At 39.4% G+C, this 20425-nt stretch overlaps 1 pseudogene; it reads left to right on the forward strand.

The window, feature by feature from the left end:
- The first annotated feature begins 8929 nt into the window (after positions 1–8929).
- On the forward strand, positions 8930–11245 carry LOC125519231 (annotated as a pseudogene).
- The last annotated feature ends 9180 nt before the right edge of the window (positions 11246–20425 follow it).

The raw sequence follows: 20425 nt of genomic DNA on the forward strand, positions 1-20425 counted from the left end.
ACATTTTGTTAGCACCTTTCGGATTGACAAAACCTTCTGGTTGCATCATATACAACTCTTCTTTAATAAATCCATTAAGGAATGCAGTTTTGTTTATCCATTTGCCAGATTTCATAAAATGCGGCAATTGCTAACATGATTCGGACAGACTTAAGCATAGATACGAGTGAGAAACTCTCATCGTAGTCAACACCTTGAACTTGTCGAAAACCTTTTGCGAATTCTAGCTTTGTAGATAGTAACATACTATCAGCGTCCGTCTTCCTCTTGAAGATCCATTTATTCTATGGCTTGCCGATCATCGGGCAAAGTCCCAAAGTCCATACTTTGTTCTCATACATGGATCATATCTCAGATTTCATGGCCTCAAACCATTTGCGGAATCTGGGCTCATCATCGCTTCCTCATAGTTCGCAAGTTCGTCATGGTCTAGTAACATGACTTCCAGAATGGATTACCGTACCACTCTGGTGCGGATCTCACTCTGGTTTACCTACGAGATTCAGTAGTAACTTGATCTGAAGTTACATGATCATCATCATTAGCTTCCTCACTAATTGGTGTAGTAGTCACAAGAACAGATTTCTGTGATGAACTACTTTCCAATAAGGGAGAAGGTACAATTACCTTATCAAGTTTTCTACTTTCCTCCCACTCACTTCTTTCGAGAGAAACTCCTTCTCTAGAAAGTTTCCGAATTTAGCAACAAAAGTCTTGCCTTCGGATCTGTGATAGAAGGTGTATCCAATAGTTTCCTTTGGATATCCTATGAAGACACATTTCTCCGATTTGGGTTGAGCTTATCAGGTTGAAGCTTTTTCACATAAGCATAGCAGCCCCAAACTTTCAGAAACGACAACTTTGGTTTCTGCCAAACCATAGTTCATAAGGCGTCGTCTCAACGGATTTTTGATGGTGCCCTTTTAACGTGAATGCAGTTGTCTTTAATGCATAACCCCAAAACGATAGTGGTAGATCGGTAAGAGACATCATAGATCGCACCATATCTAATAAAGTACGGTTATGACGTTCAGACACACCATTACATTGTGGTGTTCCAGGTGGCATGAGTAGTGAAACTATTTCACATTGTTTTTAACTGAAGGCCAAACTTGTAACTCAAATACTCTTCTCTACGATCAGATCGTAGAAACTTTATTTTCTTGTTACGATGATTTTTCACTTCACTCTGAAATTCTTTGAACTTTTCAAATGTTTCAGACTTATGTTTCATCAAGTAGATATACTCATATCTGCTCAAATCATCTGTGAAGATCAGAAAATAATGATACCTGTCGCGAGCTTCAATATTCATCGGACCACATACATCAGTATGTATGATTTCCAACACATCTGTTGTTCGCTCCATTGTTCCGAAGAACAGAGTCTTAGTCATCTTGCCTATGAGGCATGGTTCGCAAGCATCAACTGATTCATAATCAAGTGATTCCAAAAGTCCATCAGCATGGAGTTTCTTCATGCGCTTTATACCAATATGACCTAAACGGCAGTGCTACAAATAAGTTGCACTATCATTATTAACTTTGCATATTTTGGTTTCAATATTATGATTATGTGTATCACTACGATTGAGATCCAACGAACTATTTTCATTGGGTGTGTGACCATATAAGGTTTTATTCATGTAAACAGAACAACAATTTATTCTCTTACTTAAATGAATAAAACAAGATCAAATAATGATTATGTGTATCACTTCGATCGAGATCCAACGAACTATTTTCATTGGGTGTGTAACCATATAAGGTTTTATTCATGTAAACAGAACAACAATTTATTCTCTTATTTAAATGAATAACCGTATTACAATAAACATGATCAAATCATATTCATGCTCAACGCAAACACCAAATAACACTTATTTAGGTTCAACATTAATCCCGAAATTATAGGGAGTGTGTGATGATGATCATATCAATCTTGGAACCACTTCCAACACACATCGTCACTTCACCCTTAACTAGTCTCTGTTTATTCTGCAACTCCCGTTTCGAGTTACTAATCTTAGCAACTGAACTAGTATCAAATACTGAGGGTTTGCTATAAACACTACTAAAGTACACATCAATAACATGTATATCAAATATACTTATGTTCACTTTGCCATCCTTCTTATCCGCCAATCACTTGGGGTAATTCCGCTTCCAGTGACCAGTCCCTTTGCAGTAGAAGCACTTTGTCTCAGGCTTAGGACCAGACTTGGGCTTCTTCACTTGAGCAGCAACTTGCTTGCTGTTCTTCTTGAAGTTCCCCTTCTTCCCTCTGCTCTTTTCTTGAAACTAGTGATCTTGTCAACCATCAACACTTGATGTTTTTCTTGATTTCTACCTTCGTTGATTTCAGCATCACGAAGAGCTTGGGAGTTGTTTCCGTTATCCCTTGCATATTATAGTTCATCACGAAGTTCTACTAACTTGGTGATGGTGACTAGAGAATTCTGTCAATCACTATCTTATCTGGAAGATTAACTCCCACTTGATTCAAGCGATTGTAGTACCCAGACAATCTGAGCACATGCTCACTAGTTGAGCGATTCTCCTCCATCTTTTAGCTATAGAACTTGTTGGAGACTTCATATATCTCAACTCGGGTATTTGCTTGAAATATTAACTTCAACTCCTGGAACATCTCATATGCTCCATGACGTTCAAAACGTCTTTGAAGTCCCGATTCTAAGCCATTAAGCATGGTGCACTAAACTATCAAGTAGTCATCATATTGAGCTAGCCAAACGTTCGTAACGTCTGCATCTGCTCCTGCAATAGGTCTGTCACCTAGCGGTGCATCAAGGACATAATTTTTCTGTGCAGCAATGAGGATAAACCTCAGATCACGGATCCAATCCGCATCATTGCTACTAACATCTTTCAACACAATTTTCTCTAGGAACATATCAAAATAAACACAGGGAAGCAACAACGCGAGCTATTGATCTACAAAATAATTTGCAAAATACTACCAGGACTAAGTTCATGATAAATTTAAGTTCAATTTAATCATATTACTTAAGAACTCCCACTTAGATAGACATCCCTCTAATCCTCTAAGTGATCACGTGATCCAAATCAACTAAACCATGTCCGATCATCACGTGAGATGGAGTAGTTTCATTGGTGAACATCACTATGTTGATCATATCTACTATATGATTCACGCCCGACCTTTCGGTCTCCGTGTTCTGAGGCCATATCTGTATATGCTTGGCTCGTCAAGTATAACCTGAGTATTCCGCGTGTGCAACTGTTTTGCACCCGTTGTATTTGAACGTAGAGCCTATCACACCCGATCATCACGTGGTGTCTCAGCACGAAGAACTTTTGCAACGGTGCATACTCAGGGAGAACACTTCTTGATAATTAGTGAGAGATCATCTTATAATGCTACCGTCAATCAAAGCAAGATAAGATGCATAAAAGATAAACATCACATGCAATCAATATAAGTGATATGATATGGCCATCATCATCTTGTGCCTGTGATCTCCATCTCCGAAGCACCGTCATGATCACCATCGTCACCGGCGTGACACCTTGATCTCCATCGTAGCATCGTTGTCGTCTCGCCAATCTTATGCTTCCATGACTATCGCTACCGCTTAGTGATAAAGTAAAGCATTACATCGCGATTGCATTGCATACAATAAAGCGACAACCATATGGCTCCTGCCAGTTGCCGATAACTCGGTTACAAAACATGATCATCTCATACAATAAAATTCAGCATCATGTCTTGACCATATCACATCACAACATGCCCTGCAAAAACAAGTTAGACGTCCTCTACTTTGTTGTTGCAAGTTTTACGTGGCTGCTACGGGCTTAAGCAAGAACCAATCTCACCTACGCATCAAAACCACAACGATAGTTTGTCAATTTGACTCCGTTTTAACCTTCGCAAGGACCGGGCGTAGCCACACTCGGTTCAACTAAAGTTGGAGAGACTGTCGCCCGCAAGACGGGAGAACCGGTCTCGCGTAAGCGTACGCGTAATGTCGGTCCGGGTCGTCTCGTCCAACAATACCACCGAACCAAAGTATGACATGCTGGTAGGCAGTATGACTTATATCGCCCACAACTCACTTGTGTTCTACTCGTGCATATAACATCAAACCATAAAACCTAGGCTCGGATGCCACTGTAGGGTTACGCAGTAATTTCAAAAAATTTCCTACGCACACGCAAGATCATGGTGATGCATAGCAACGAGAGGGGAGAGTATGATCTACGTACCCTTGTAGATCGCAACGGAAGCAGTGACGCAACGTAGAGGAAGTAGTCGTACGTCTTCCCGATCCGACCGATCCAAGCACCGTTACTCCGGCACCTCCGAGTTCTTAGCACACGTACAGCTCGATGACGCTCCCCGGGCTCCGATCCAGCAAAGCTTCGGGGATGAGTTCCGTCAGCATGACGGCGTGGTGACGATGATGATGTTCTATCGGCTTCGCCTAAGCACTGCAACGATATGATCGAGGTGGAATATGGTGGAGGGGGGCACCGCACACAGCTAAGGAACGATCACGAGGATCAACTTGTGTGTCTATGGGGTGCCCCCTGCCTCAGTATATAAAGGATGGAGGAGGAGGAGGCCGGCCAAGGCTATTGGTGCGGCCAGGATGCGAATCCTACTAGGACTCCAAGTCCTAGTAGGAGTCCATCAAGAGGGGAGGAAGGGAGAAGGAAGTGGAGGAGAAGGAGAGGTGGCCGGCCCCCTTTTCCCTAGTCCAATTCAAACCAAAGGGGAGGGGGGGCGCAGCAGCCCCTTGGCCCTTTCTCCTCTTCCCACTAAAGCCCATCAAGGCCCATTGCTTCTCCCGTAACTACCCGGTACTCCGAAAAATACCCGAATCACTCGGAACCTTTCCGATGTCCGAATATAGTCGTCCAATATATCGATTTTTACGTCTTGACCATTTCGAGACTCCTCGTCATGTCCCTGATCTCATCCGGGACTCCAAACTCCTTCGGTACATCAAAAACTCATAAACTCATAATATAACTGTCATCGAAACCTTAAGCGTGCGGACCCTACGGTTCGAGAACAATGTAGACATGACCGAGACACGTCTCCGGTCAATAACCAATAGCGGGACCTGGATGCCCATATTGGCTCCTACATATTCTATGAAGATCTTTATCGGTCAGACTGCATAACAACATACGTTGTTCCCTTTGTCATCGGTATGTTACTTGCCCGAGATTCGATCGTCGGTATCCAATACCTAGTTCAATCTCTTTACTCGTTCCGTAATACATCATCTCGCAACTAACTCATTGGCTGCAATGCTTGCAAGGCTTATGTGATGTGCATTACCGAGAGGGCCCCAGAGATACCTCTTCGACAATCGGAGTGACAAATCCTAATCTCGAAATACGCCAACCCAACATCTACCTTTGAAGACACCTGTAGAGCTCCTTTATAATCACCCATTTACGTTGTGACGTTTGGTAGCACACAAAGTGTTCCTCCGGCAAACGGGAGTTGCATAATCTCATAGTCATAGGAACATGTATAAGTCATGAAGAAAGCGATAGCAACATACTAAACGATCGGGTGCTAAGCTAATGGAATGGGTCATGTCAATCAGATCATTCAACTAATGATGTGACCTCGTTAATCAAATAACAACTCTTTGTTCATGGTTAGGAAACATAACCATCTTTGATTAACGAGCTAGTCAAGTAGAGGCATACTAGTGACACTCTGTTTGTCTATGTATTCACACATGTATTATGTTTCCGGTTAATACAATTCTAGCATGAATAATAAACATTTATCATGATATAAGGAAATAAATAATAACTTTATTATTGCCTCTAGGGCATATTTCCTTCACATACGTTGTTCCCTTTGTCATCGGTATGTTACTTGCCTGAGATTCGATCGTCGGTATCCAATACCTAGTTCAATCTCGTTACCGGCAAGTCTCTTTACTCGTTCCGTAATACATCATCCCGCAACTAACTCATTAGTTGCAATGCTTGCAAGGCTTAAGTGATGTGCATTACCGAGAGGGCCCAGAGATACCTCTCCGACATTCAGAGTGACAAATCCTAATCTCGAAATACGCCAACCCAACATGTACCTTTGGAGACACCTGTAGAGCTCCTTTATAATCACCCAGTTACGTTGTGACGTTTGGTAGCACACAAAGTGTTCCTCCGGTAAACGGGAGTTGCATAATCTCATAGTCATAGGAACATGTATAAGTCATGGAGAAAGCAATAGCAACATACTAAACGATCGGGTGCTAAGCTAATGGAATGGGTCATGTCAATCAGATCATTCAACTAATGATGTGATCCCATTAATCAAATAACAACTCTTTGTCTATGGTTAGGAAACACAACCATCTTTGATTAACGAGCTAGTCAAGTAGAGGCATACTAGTGACACTTTGTTTGTCTATGTATTCACACATGTATTATGTTTCCGGTTAATACAATTCTAGCATGAATAATAAACATTTATCATGATATAAGGAAATAAATAATAACTTTATTATTGCCTTTAGGGCATATTTCCTTCAGCCTCAACCAACCTACACGTGGAATCCGCCCGACTTCGATTTTGATATGGAGAATATCGCTGATAGAAGACTTAACCTCAAAATAAGAAGAGTGGTGGCTAATCGTTCCCTAACACACTGGTGTATGTTGAACAATGTAGTATTATAGAAATCACATCTTGAAATAATCTTTTGGCGAATGAAATCGCATCTTGAATTTGTTTGGATACTAGATTTGCACATCAACTTGAGGAGGGGCTCGGACTTTGTCTTCCATTGGTGTCCACCGCGCCCGTGCAAACTAGGATTCCTGCTTTGCACTTTGGTCTTAGCGACATAACCCACATCACCAGAAAAAAAAGGCATAACCCAGATATCCATAGGAAAATCGACGTGAATTAGATTCAACTACACGTGTCTTTGCAAGGTGTCACGCCAACATTGAGTTTGGAAGAAATGTGCAGATACTAACACGGGTAGGTATATTTCAAATGTATGAACCTTTTTCCTCATATTGTCTGTTTTTAAATAGTTTTGTTTTATCGCGGATCACATATGTAGACATTTTGTCATGATAAACTTTTAAGTTTGCATTAGTCAATATTGTACTCAGTCTAGTTGACAATATTTTGACTAGCAATTACCATGTAAATACATAGTTTGTGTGAGACAACGTCTCAATCATAAGTAAGTACTTTTGAATACAAACCTAATAACATCAATTTTATGTCACATTCTTGTTTACATTAATTATGTAATTATTGGTCAAAACCTTTTTTGAATCAAAATACTTATTATAATATCTATAAAAATAGAAGGAGTATATTTCACGATATAGACAATTTCCACACCATGAACCCAACCCATCATGAGCGGTGATCTTCTCATGTTCACAGCATGACAATCACTGTGACACGCTTACTTATGAACATTTTCTATGTTTTATATTTCTTCTCGTTTTAATTTTGTGAAATTTTTTCAAAATCATAAAACTTGTATCATTTTTAAAAATGGGTATACTTTCCTAATTGATGAACATTCTTTGAAATTTGGGTCATATTTCAAGATCTAAGAATTTTTTCCATCCATGTATATTTTAAAATTCATGAACGTTTTGTTTTGAAATTTGGAAAAAATTTAAATCCAAGAAAATTTTCAAATTCGTGTTTTGTTTTGAAATTTGGAACATTTTTTGAAATACATGAGCAGTTTTAAAATTCCCGATTATTTTTTGAATCAAGAAATATTTTTAAAATTCATGCATATTTTTAAATTTATTAAAGTTTTTAATCCAGCAATGATTTTCATCTTTTTAGCAGTTTTCAAAGTCAAAAAACAAAAGGAAACGAAAACAAATCAGGGGCGCCCCTGCCCGCACATGGGCCAGCCCAAAGCGCGTGGTGGGTGGGCGTTTATTGTCACCTCGTCGGCCTAGGCGCGCTCGAGGAGGACTCTGCCGCAACGCCACGCCCCAAGGCCCAACTCTTCCTCCTAAAATCCCTTCGGAGTCGCCGTCGTCACCCATCGCCTCCCACGCGGGTTGCTCTTGTCGTGAAGCGATCGACGCCCTTTTCCTCCTCGAAAATATATAATAGAACACCTGCACCCAGGCCCTTCCTATCTAGCCATCCATTCTGCGCATCGCTATTCGTGCAAACACATTTCTCTTTTTTGTTTCTCTCGCATAAAACATGTTTTTAAGTTCAAACCTTTGCAGCGTGGCAAAGCTTTCTATCTAGAATGTAGGATAAATCTTTCAGATTTTTTGGTTAAAAATAAATATACAAAAAATGATTTTTTAGATTAAAAATCATTTTTAATCAAAAAAATCATTTTTTGTAATCTTTCATATTTTTTGGTCAAAAATAAATATACAAAAAAAATCATTTTTTGTATATATACGAAAAATGATTTTTGACCAAAAAAATCATTTTTTATATTAAAAATGATTTTTGATCTAAAAAATCATTTTTTGTATATTTATTTTTGACCAAAAAATCTGAAAGATTTATCCTATACAAAAAATGATTTTTTAGATTAAAAATGATTTTTAATCTTAAAAATCATTTTTTGTATATTTATTTTTAACCAAAAAATCTGAAAGATTTATCCTAGATTCTAGATAGAATGCTTTTTATCTAAAAAATCATTTTTTTATATATTTATTTTTGACCAAAAAATCTGAAAGATTTATCGTAGATTCTAGATAGAAAGATTTGCCACGTTGCAAAAGTTTGAACTTAAAAACATATTTTATGCGAGAGAAACAAAAAAGAAAAAAATTCATATAGAAAGTTAGTTGTGTTGCATAGATCTTAAAACAATATTGAACAGCCAGGATAGTAGAGCCCGGATGCAGATGTTCTAAAAATCCACGTCCCAAGCGAGAAGCACCGGCGCATGGACCGCGAGCCCCGTGCCCACGACGGGGAGGTGGAGGCCCGACGGAAGCGCCACCTCGTCGACCGCGAGATGAATCCGCGGGGGAAGAAGAGGATGAGCACCGACGACGATCCGCGTGCCGGCGGAGCGTCCAGCTCCAACGCGATGAGTTCAGATGCGTGGGCTGAGAAGGTTCACCCGGAGGGCGAGATGACCGATGAAAGCGCCGCGTCTGCTACACTGGCGCGGTCTCCACCGTCCTCACCCAGCGCTGCCCTATCCGAGGAGTCGTCCACCTACTCCCTGCCACAGGAGATGGTAGACAGATTGAGGCAAATCATGGCCAATCATGAGGCGGACGAGCAGCTGCAAAGTATTTACTACTGAAATCACGTCTTCTGACTAATATTTAGCTCTCTTTTCTGACAAGAAAAAATCAACTATCTTGGACATTAGATTTTGTACATAAATCATACATACGTATAGTTATCTATATCCTTATGGGAATCTAACGGGGAAACCCTATTTTGTTATAGTTCAAAGAGACGCCGAGCTGTCCAAACTTACAGTGGAGAGCGATTTTTGCGACATTGATGACGGCAGGTTCCCGGAGTTGTAAAGCTCGGAAGGTGGCTGTGCTAGCTTCACGGTCCGTCGTTGCTCTCTCTTCATTTTCAAGTGTCACCCCCCCCCCCCCCGCCCCCTCTCTTTCTCATCTCACTCTCTCCAAATAGTGCAAGATTTGCATATTGTTGACTCCTACCTGCTTCTTTTTCAGATGAAAAGAGGATAAGAGTTTGCTCAGGATTCGTGATATCATCCAATGCTTGTACAGATACCTACAAAATCTTAACTTCGGCAACACTAATAAGGTCTCTTAACACGAATAACATTTTGATTCCAGATGTAAAGGTGGGCGCATGCAGTAGTAGTTCCTTGTGAATCTACTTTTAGTATTAAAAGGTGGAGTACATATGTATTTTTTTCTTGCCTAATTTTTTTGTCGGATAACTTATTGTAGATCAAGGTGTGTTTACCAAATGGGGATATCTCTGATGGCATCATATCCATGGTAGATTTTCACTATAACATAGCTGTTGTTAAAGTGAAATCTGATCAGAAACTTCCAGAGGCAGTTATGATTAGTGAAGTTATCAAAAGAGGAGCCGTGTTAGCGATTGGACGTTTCTATGATCATGGTAGAGTGATGTGCGCACAAGGTAAAATCATAAAACAAGCAAGTACATTTGATTGCTTGGAGCTTCTAGTATCAAGCTGCCAGACGACCATGGTAAGCCCAACTATAGCGCTTTTATCTCCGCATTCACTAAACGAAATGCCGAACTGGTGTTAGTACTTCCCTCTGTGCTATACTATCTTGAACTATTTTATTTAGTTCATATAGATGCTGTAGTGCCACTTTCATGCTAAAAGTTGTGGAAGTAAGTCAAAATGTGCTAGAGAATGAAAAAATAGCAGCACATCCTTCTTTTGAAAGGGCCCAAACATGACCTTTATAGCATAATCAGATGCCTAAGAAGACATGACTTACACCATTATAACTAAATATGTGACAGTGCTAATTCTTTGAGACATACCACAAGAAAATGTTTGATGCGAATATCTATTAAGATGTACAATTGAAAACTTCACTTGAATTGTTTTCTTATCCCTATCGCTGTTTGTTCTTTGTTGTGAAAATGTTTCTGTTTATTGTGCATGATATTTGGTGCAATTTTCTATAGCTATTCTCTTGTGCTTGGGATGCCATTTGGTCAGCCTATTCATAATTATTTGCTCCTTTTTACTAGGCGGGTGTTGGAGGTCCCCTTGTAAATTACAGTGGTGATGTCGTGGGTATCAATTTCTACGGAGAGAACCACACACCCTTTCTTTCAACGGGAGTTATTGTAAGATGCTTGGAACATTGGAGAAAATATGGGTAGACACATTTCTATACCAACACTGCTAGATATCTTATTTTTAGCACCCTTGCATATGATGATGCTTTGTTTTGATTTGTAGAAAAATAATTCGACCTTGGCTTGGAATCATGTATACAAGCCTATTGATATGTTGCCACTTCGAGTTTTGGAGAGATGTGCATATCTTGGCAAGGGTTTGTATATTTTAGATGTATGAAACTCTTCTTTTTATCGTTTCTTACTTATTACTGTACTAGTTCATGAAAGATCAAAGCATTTTTTTTTGGGATGGTTTTTGTGTGTGTAGATAGCATTTGTAGGCATTTTCACTATTATGAACACAAATTCTTTGGTACTCATCTTCTGTGGATTTCTCAACATTTACAGTATTGCTGCACTTTTGTTATAGCAAGATCTTCAAAGATAATTATGATAATTGCTGGAAAAACATAATTTTTAGTGGCAAAAGCATCCCAAATATAAGGGTGTGAATGGACTCGCGGGAGATACATTTTGAACGTTTTCATGCAAAGCTAGTTATTTGGTTTTTTTTCTCCTAAATGCAGGGTTGCTCAAAATGCTAATACTTGACTATATGTACAATTCTATTTTTAATGTTCTTTATGTGCAATCTAAAATCTCAAGAGTGATGGTAGTGATATTCATATTTCGACAAGGCAGACTTAATAATTTGGTAATTAGGTGGCCAAGAGATCACCTGCCGATGTAGCTGGGCTTTTTGTTGGTGACGTTTTGGTCGAATATGCGGGAGAAGTTATCTGTACTGCTCCAAAGGTGATTTCTACTTCAGATAATTGCCATTTTATTATTTATATTAGTAATGTGTTTTTTATCATATAAAATGGAAATTTTAACCACATTTTTTTTTGCATCATGCACAGTTTGGTGCAATGTTGATGGATATGTGTGAGGAACAAGTCGAGGCAGATACTTTAAGAAGCAAAGTGACTATTGAGGTATTTTTTCTAAATTATTCTAGCAATTAGGATTGTCGCCATATGTTCTAACCATTGAATATTGGACATTTTCACTAGGTCGTTTTAAGGAATGAAGGAGATGGCAGCATAGCAAGGAAGACGTTGCATGCTGATGTTTTAAGCGAGTTCAATTACTATAGGTGGTGTATCATTTTCTCTGTGTTGTGGAGTTAATTTTGTTGGAATTACTTTTCGTTTTGATAGTACTTTTGTTGACTTCAGATGGCTAGATCCATTGCCTAACTACAATCGCAGTGTTTATGCTAGAGAACAGTTTATGGAATTATAATAAGGTACGGTGATACTACACTAACATTATTTGTTGCATTTTTAGTTCGATTTGTGTTCTCTTGACTATTTCCTCTTTGCTGGAGCCTGAAACTTGTGTGAACCCACTTCATGTATTCTGTTATTAAATATTCCCTCCGCTTCAAAATATAAGGTGTATTTGTTTTTAAAAAAGTCAAACACGTGCATGTTTGACCAAGTTTCTAGAAAAAATAGCAATATCTACGATACCAAATTTATATCATCTGATCCAACACGAAAAATATTTTCATATTTTATCTATTAAGTATTCAAGATGTTGATATTTTCTTCTACAACCTTAGTCAAACATACAATCATTTTACTTGCACGATAACTGATGCATCTTATATTGTGGAACAGAGGGAGTATGTTGGTTCTTTTCCGACACTTGCAACTTATGTCCATGTGTTTTTTGCCCTCTGCCCCCTTGCAGCATGTTGTTCTTTTATTGGTACTTATGCTCATATATTTGCTATTGCTTTTATACTCAACAGGAGACAAAGTCTAGGTTTTGTTGAACATAATGGGATTTTCCTTCCTACTGCGTGTACTGATGTCTATGAAGCTCCCTCTCTAATGCCATCGCCCTGAGCAACATCAGCCTCATGACAAGTAATTTTTTTGTTTATGGCGTGTTCACAAGAAAGTGGTATTACATCAACTAATACGAAGATGCACCCGAGAATACGTCCTCATGTGTGAAAAAAAATTAACAATTTTCTCATGTGAAAAATGTTTCATCAATATTAGTCATGTAAAGATATTAGAGCCACACACATTGCAACTTTTCATGAGAAAGAAATATTTGAGCCACAAATGCTGCAACTTTTCATGAAAAGGATTTCTATTTTGGGGCACTATTTTTCTTTTCTTTTTTGTTACGTTGTGCAATACAATAAGAATGTTCTTCTATGAGAATGTACACATATAACATAAACATTTGCATGTGTAAACTTATTTTGACTTTTTGTGATTATAAAAATTGTTTTGAATATGTGATTCATCTCGGAAGCGTGTAAAGAGCATCCTTTACCAGACTCCGTCAAATTTTGACCATTGATTTAACCAAGAAAATATGAGTTGTGTTCCCTAAAAAGTATAGCATGGGAAACATCTTTCAAATCCAATAGTATAGTGTGTGTGTGTGGTGTGTGTGTGTGTGTGGGGGGGGGGGCTTAGAACTCATATCTTTATTAGTTAACAAGTGAACCGGAGGGAGTACTAAATTATAGCATAGGTATATCTATATTGTACCAAGTTGCAAGTCAAGATCTATGGCATTCATGTCACATGTTGCCTTCAACTTCAAGAGATGTTGACTTCCTATTTTGGTTAGATCTTAGTGAAAAGAAAACTAGATTACTCAAGTGTGTCGGCCAATCTCCTTAATTACAACCTTGTTTTGGCAAACGTTGCTACACAAAGTTTGGTTGAGCAGAACAACATAATTAGTTGCAAGAACTGAAACGTCATTTTGCACTGCATTAGTAGGAGTCCAATGGAAGAGCCGTGCTCGGTCAAGATGTGTAGTAGGCTAGTCATAGTGGGAGTAACTTTTCTAGTAACATAATACATCCTAATATAAGTTTTTTTTGCGGGGAATCCTAATATAAGTTCACTTATGTGTCAAGTAGTTAATAAGGAGAGAGGTGTTTGTCATAACAATATGTTATCGTAACATAACGCAACCCAAGCAAAATGAGTCTATAACCTAATAAATGCAACCATCTATGATACTACTTCTATGATACTTTGCACTATGAAGGTAGTAACATAGAGTAGTGTCATATGCATGACACTAATCGATAATATTGAACTGAGGGGATCTCCAAAACTGACCCCTAAAAGTGACTGAACACGCATATCGCTTTCTTCTCTTCCAAGAGAAGAAAGAAAGGCGATCTCGCCTCCAGCCGCACTAGTAGAAAAATGGTCAAATGTGAAGCACATTAGTGCCGGTTTGAATTTGAGCCGGCACTAATGTGACCATTAGTGCCGATTCCAACAGCTAGGCGGGCAGGCATCATTAGTACCGGTTCGTGGGCAACCTTTAGTACCGGTTCATGTCACGAACCGGTACTAATGAGGCCAGTGCGGCTGTGGTCAGGCTGGGGCCCCCACGAAGACCTTTAGTACCGGTTCATGGCATGAATCGGTACTAGAGTTTCTTAGTAAGCTGATTTTTAGTCCCACCTCGCCAAGAGAGAGGCAGTATGAGCGGTTTATAAGCCGTGAGTGCAGAGACAATGACGAAGATGCACAATGCTCACCTGCACGTTGATTAGCTTCAAACCTTTCGGAATAGCATAGATTGCACTGAGCTATATGTAGTGCAGTCTACACTATTCCGAAAGGTTTGAAGCAAATTAACCAGCATTGCACCTCTTTTTTATTTTTAATAACTTATTTGAACTCCGGAGTTCTTTTGTGTTCAGTATGCAGCATTCAAAGCGACGTCATCAATTTCTAACATGTTCTGACATCATTTATTGTTTTTCGGTCATTTACCTAATTGTTTAGAGAGCTAAATGACCGTGAAATTGAAAATCACTACAAAATGAACTGTGAAAATGTTGAAATTTAGCATGGTATCATCATTTCACCTGCATAGCATGTGCGAAAGAGTAGAGGGTCACGGCAAAAACTGAACGCACTTCGTGTACAAACTGGACAATCTCTTTCGGAGTATCAGGATTTCAGACGAGAACTCATCTGTTACACGGGCACTTCAATGTTTTTTAAACTTATTTGAACTCCGGACTTCTTTTGTGTTCAGTATGCAGCATTCAAAGCGACGTCATCAATTTCCAATATGTTCTAACATCATTTGTTGTTTTTCGGTCATTTACCTAATTGTTTAGAGAGCTAAATGACCGTGAAATTGAAAATCACTACAAAATAAATTCTGAAAATGTTGAAACTTGGCATGGTATCATCATTTCACCCGCATAGCATGTGCGAAAAAGTAGAGAGGGTCACGGCAAAAACTGGACGCACTTCGTGTATAAATTAGACAAACTCTTTCGAAGTATCAGGGTTTCGGATGAGAACTCATCTGTTACACGGACACTTCAATGTTTTTTAAACTTATTTGAACTCCGGACTTCTTTTGTGTTCAGTATGCAGCATTCAAAGCGACGTCATCAATTTCCAACATGTTCTGACATCATTTGTTGTTTTTCAGTCATTTACCTAATTGTTTAGAGAGCTAAATGACCGTGAAATTGAAAATCACTATAAAATGAACTCTGAAAATGTTGAAACTTGGCATGGTATCATCATTTCACCCACATAGCATGTGCGAAAGAGTAGAGAGGGTCACGGCAAAAAATGGACGCACTTCGCGTACAAACTGGACAAACTCTTTCGGAGTATTAGGGTTTCGGACGAGAACTCATCTGTTACACGGGCACTTCAATGTTTTTTAAACTTATTTGAACTCCGGAGTTTTTTTGTGTTCAGTATGCAGCATTCAAAGCGACGTCATCAATTTCTAACATGTTCTGACATCATTTGTTGTTTTTCGGTCATTTACCTAATTATTTAGAGAGCTAAATGATCGTGAAATTGAAAATCACTACAAAATGAATTCTGAAAATGTTGAAACTTGCAATGGTATTATCATTTCGGAGTATCAGAGTAGAGAGGGTCACAAAAAACTACTCAGAAATAAATAGAAGAAAATAAATAAAGCAGAAAAGAAAAAAACTATATAAAAATTACTCAAAAATAAATAGAAGAAAATAAATAATGCAGAAAAGAAAAAAACTATATAAAAAATTACTCAAAAATAAATAGAAGAAAATAAATAATGTAGAAAAGAAAAAACTATATAAAAAATTTGTTGGGGCGCTGCCCAGAAGGGCCAGCAGACTCATAGGGCAGCGCGCCCTAGTTAGGCCCAGAAGACTGCTATATAGAGAAGCTCAAAGGAGCAGCCGCGGCTGGGTTTATAAACCAGTGCGGCTGCTCTTCGCTCGGCAAGGTGGGACTAAACATTTTGCACCGCCGGTGGCAGCGCACAACCATTAGTACCGGTTGGTGGCTCCAACCGGTACTAATGATTGGGCCTTTAGTACCGGTTCGTGGCACAAACCGGTACTAAAGGGGTCGTTTCCCGCCCCTTGGCCTGGCGAAAATTGGCCTTTAGTACCGGTTGGTGGCTCCAACCGGTAGTAAAGACCCCTCTTATATATATGACACTTACGAAAAAAATCAGTTTCATCGACCACCACTTCTTCTCGATCCAACTTCTTCGCCGCGCCCGTTGCCCATCGCGCGCCGCCCTCGCCGCCCCCGCCGCGCGTCGTCGCCGTCACCGCCGTCGCCCCCGCCACCCGTCGTCGCCGTCACACCCGTCGCCCCCGCCACCCGTTGAGTCTGTTACACAGGATGCTACATTTGTAAAACTTAGGACTGTCACATACTTTTTTGCACCGATACCTACCTCCGAAGATGCGTGTCAGAGAGCAGCCAAAAGCGCGAGCTGCCAGTGTGGCGCCTCATTCAATGTTTTTTTTCACAAGATATGTTAGAACGTGCGCCGGAGAGATTTCTGTGTCGTTTCAAGGAATACACGTGTGCACAGCATTCACTAAAGATGCGAGCTCTGTCCGGTCTAGAAACATTTAATATAGCGTAGACTTGTTCATCGACTTGTCACTTCGTGATTGTTTTTCGGTCAATTTACCTAATCGACTTGATAAGGCAGAGCTACATGATACGGGTCATAAGGAACCATTGATGAAAATCCAGAGTAGCGAGGTGATCGATGAAGGAATGCTTCTGAAAATTCGTCTTGAAGAGGCATAGCAGAATGTGTGAGTATCGAGATAAGTTAGCTATTCAGCGAGAGTGTTAGTAACGAGAGTCGTCTACCAAACAGCGACTACGTGTCAGAGCCTTAAGAACAGAGAAATTTAACAGTAGATCAGAAATAGTTGTCAGGACCACTTTAGGTATGAAAAAGATATGGCCACCTTATGTAAATGATCGTATAACAAAAATTCCGCGGTGATATGTATGAAGAGTAAGACCTTGGAGACAAGAGGCGGACTGAATCTTCATCACAAAGAGACTTGTTCCTCTCATTGTTCACTTGCCGGGCAAAAGTGTAGCTGTACTCCATCTCAGTAGCTACTCGGTTTCTTCACAATTAGTACGCTCACAAGAAAATAAATAATGGACGAGTCACAAATAAGTTGCAAAAAATAACGTTAACTAGTTGGTGAAAAATCATATCCTGAGAGCTAAATAGATAGTTGGAAGATAATCGCTAGGAGTCATAACCTATATAGGATCATTTGCTTGGCACTCAAAGGCCTTGTGGCCTCGGCCTCCACATGTGAAGCATTTGAAGGAACTTGTCTTGACGGTCTCATGGGTTGGGGTAGATGATGATGAAGCTCTCGGCTTGAAGTTGCTCGTTGTAGGAGGATGACTTGGGGTTGACGAAGCTTTCTTGTAACTCGACTTGTCGACGTTGCTTGTAGAAAGCTTTGTTGAGGAAGGCGGTGTTGGCATTGTGAAGCTTGGGTGTTGGATTGGAGAAGCCGTATGACTTGATGAGACTTGGCATACTTGAAGTCATTCTGCACTTGACATCCGCTTTGGTAGCTTGATTCACTAGCTCGATGGCGTTCGGTGAACTATCGATTGCACACGCCGGTAGGAGACTGAGACTAACAATCGGCACATCTTATGTATCTGATAGGAATGATTGGTCGGCATTCAAGAAACATGCGCATAGGTTGCTCATCATTTCCGTGACATGTGGCTGTATCATTGCAGATCTCCATGCCTGGTGTGACTGCTCCAACCAGGTACTAATGATTGGGCCTTCTGTACCGGGGTTCGTGGCACCACACGACTCGTGTGTTTTGCTATATGCGAGTAGTGGGATATCTTCATCGAAGAGAGGGTGGTTGGTAGTATGCGGGTTAGGTCCTATGCACGCACGGCCTTCCACTATAATCCTTCATTGGGCTGGCGAAAATTGGCCCTTTAGTACCGGTTGGGTGGCTCCAACCGGTAGTACAGCGCCCAGATAGTCGCATGTGTGGCTTCACTCTTTTGCCTACGGGCTCAATGAACTTGTTCCCACCAAAAGTGAGGACATAGTCTTGGAACTCAAGGGATGCCATCGCGATCTTCTTCTCTTCTTCATAGTTGTGCAAACGGAAGATTTTGTCGACCTTCAATGCCCATGAAAGGTACTCTTCGGGATCATTGCTTCCATTGAACTTGGGCATGGTGAACTTTAGCTTGCCGTAGTGTTGCTCTTCATTGTGTTCGGTCAGGGATGATGACATCCTTGACGAGGAGGATCGTCTCTCACAATTTGCTCTTGTTGTGGAGGATTTCCATTGTCTTCTTGTTCTTGTTGAACTTGATGTTCTTGGCGAGCTTGTGGAGGAACTTGTCGAGCTTGACGTTGCACACTTGTCTGGGTATGCTTAGTTTGTAATGCAATGCCTTGTGGTGAGTGCATCGAGCTCGTAAACATGCCTACTTGATATCTGTTTTGCCATGTTCCAGTTTTCACTAAGTCTGAATCTGTTTCGATAATGCTATGTTCACATGGTTGCCATTGTATTTTCTGATCCCTTTTGGCTTATGGTCAGTAAGGGACTTTTGTTTGTATGCTTTGAGTAGCTTCATGCCATGCCTTGCTTTGCCATGATATGTTCCTGTAGCATGTTGTTATCTTGCTCTAAACATTGCTTCCTGATGTTAAATTCCTGACATGTTGTTATTTTCACCAAGTCTGTAACCTGATATCTTTTGCACTTTTGCCATGCTTGTTTGAACCTGCTATTGAGTGAATTAGCCATAGCTCAGTGTTCATCTTTTGTCAAGCATCTTGAGTGGATCCCTGCCATGTATTTTGTTGTCTGTTAGAGTGCTGTAGCATGTTGTTCTTGATGCATTTAGATGGCCTCGTGTTGTTAATCGCAGACCGGTGCCATATTTGTTTTGCTTGGTCATTTCCAAACCGTGCATCCGATTCCGGTGATCTTTATATCGATTTTCAACCGAAATCAACTCCCTTTCCAGTGGCACTCTTGGTTTTTCCAAGTTGAGCCAGGTTCAATCTTTCCTTTCCAAATCATGCATATGCATCGCATATCACCCCGCATATCATGCCATGTTTTGCATCATGTTGTTTGTGCATTGCACGTGGTTGATTGTGTCTCCCTTTCTTTGTGTTCTTGCTTTGGGTAGAGCCTGGAGACGAGTACGTGATCGAGGAGCCCGTTGAGTACGTTTACGAGGATCAATCAACTCTGGAGAACTTTGCAGGCAAGATGACCACCCCGCACACACACCACTCACGCAGAGAATAATTTTAGTTATCGCATTGCTAGACTAGCACTACGCATCTTGTTTGTCTATGACTTGTAATGTCCTTTCTATGTAGTGTTGCTATTGCTCATTATGCATAGTCAATGCGTTAGATAAATTACGTAGATAATAATGTTAGAATGTTAATGTTACATGAATTATATGGAAAAGATGTTAAATATTAATGTCAATTTTAGATTAATTAGAACAAGTTGAACTAGTTGAATTAGTATAGCTAGATATTAATTAGGTATATATATGAGATTTGAACTAGTTGAATTAATATAACTAGTTTATTTTTAGTATGAAAATTAATATAACAAGTTTATTTTTAGTAAGAAAATTTAGGTATATGAGATTTGATGATCTAATCAAAATATTACTATATAGAACTACCTACTTTATTTTAGTAAGAAATTAATAGAACTAGTTTATTTTTAGTAAATGCTTAGTTGAATTAATAGAACTAGTTTATTTAATTGAATTAATAGAACTAGTAAGTGTTTAATGTTTCACCTATATATGAACATATGTTAGATATTAATGTCAAATGTTAGATGAATTAGATATAAATTATATGTTAGATATATATTTAATTTAGTTATATGAGATTTCATTATCTAATTAACATTTTATTATATAGAACTAGCTACCTTATTTTTAGTAAGAAAATTAATAGAACTAGTTTAGTTGAATTAGTTGAATTAATTTAGTTGAACTAGTTAGTTGAATTAGTTCAATTAATTAGGTATATTTTTCATAAGTGCTTAGTTGAATTAGTTTAATTAATTAGTTGAACTAGTTGAATTAATATAATTAGTTGAATTAATAGAACTAATAAGTGTTTAATGTTTCACCTATGAACATAGGAATGTCGTCTGACGACGAACATGATTTCATTATGTGCGAATACTACGAAGACCAGCGCGGCCTGTGCG

The sequence above is a fragment of the Triticum urartu genome, chromosome 7, assembly GCF_003073215.2.
Source record: "Triticum urartu cultivar G1812 chromosome 7, Tu2.1, whole genome shotgun sequence".
NCBI classification, from domain to species: Eukaryota; Viridiplantae; Streptophyta; class Magnoliopsida; order Poales; family Poaceae; genus Triticum; species Triticum urartu.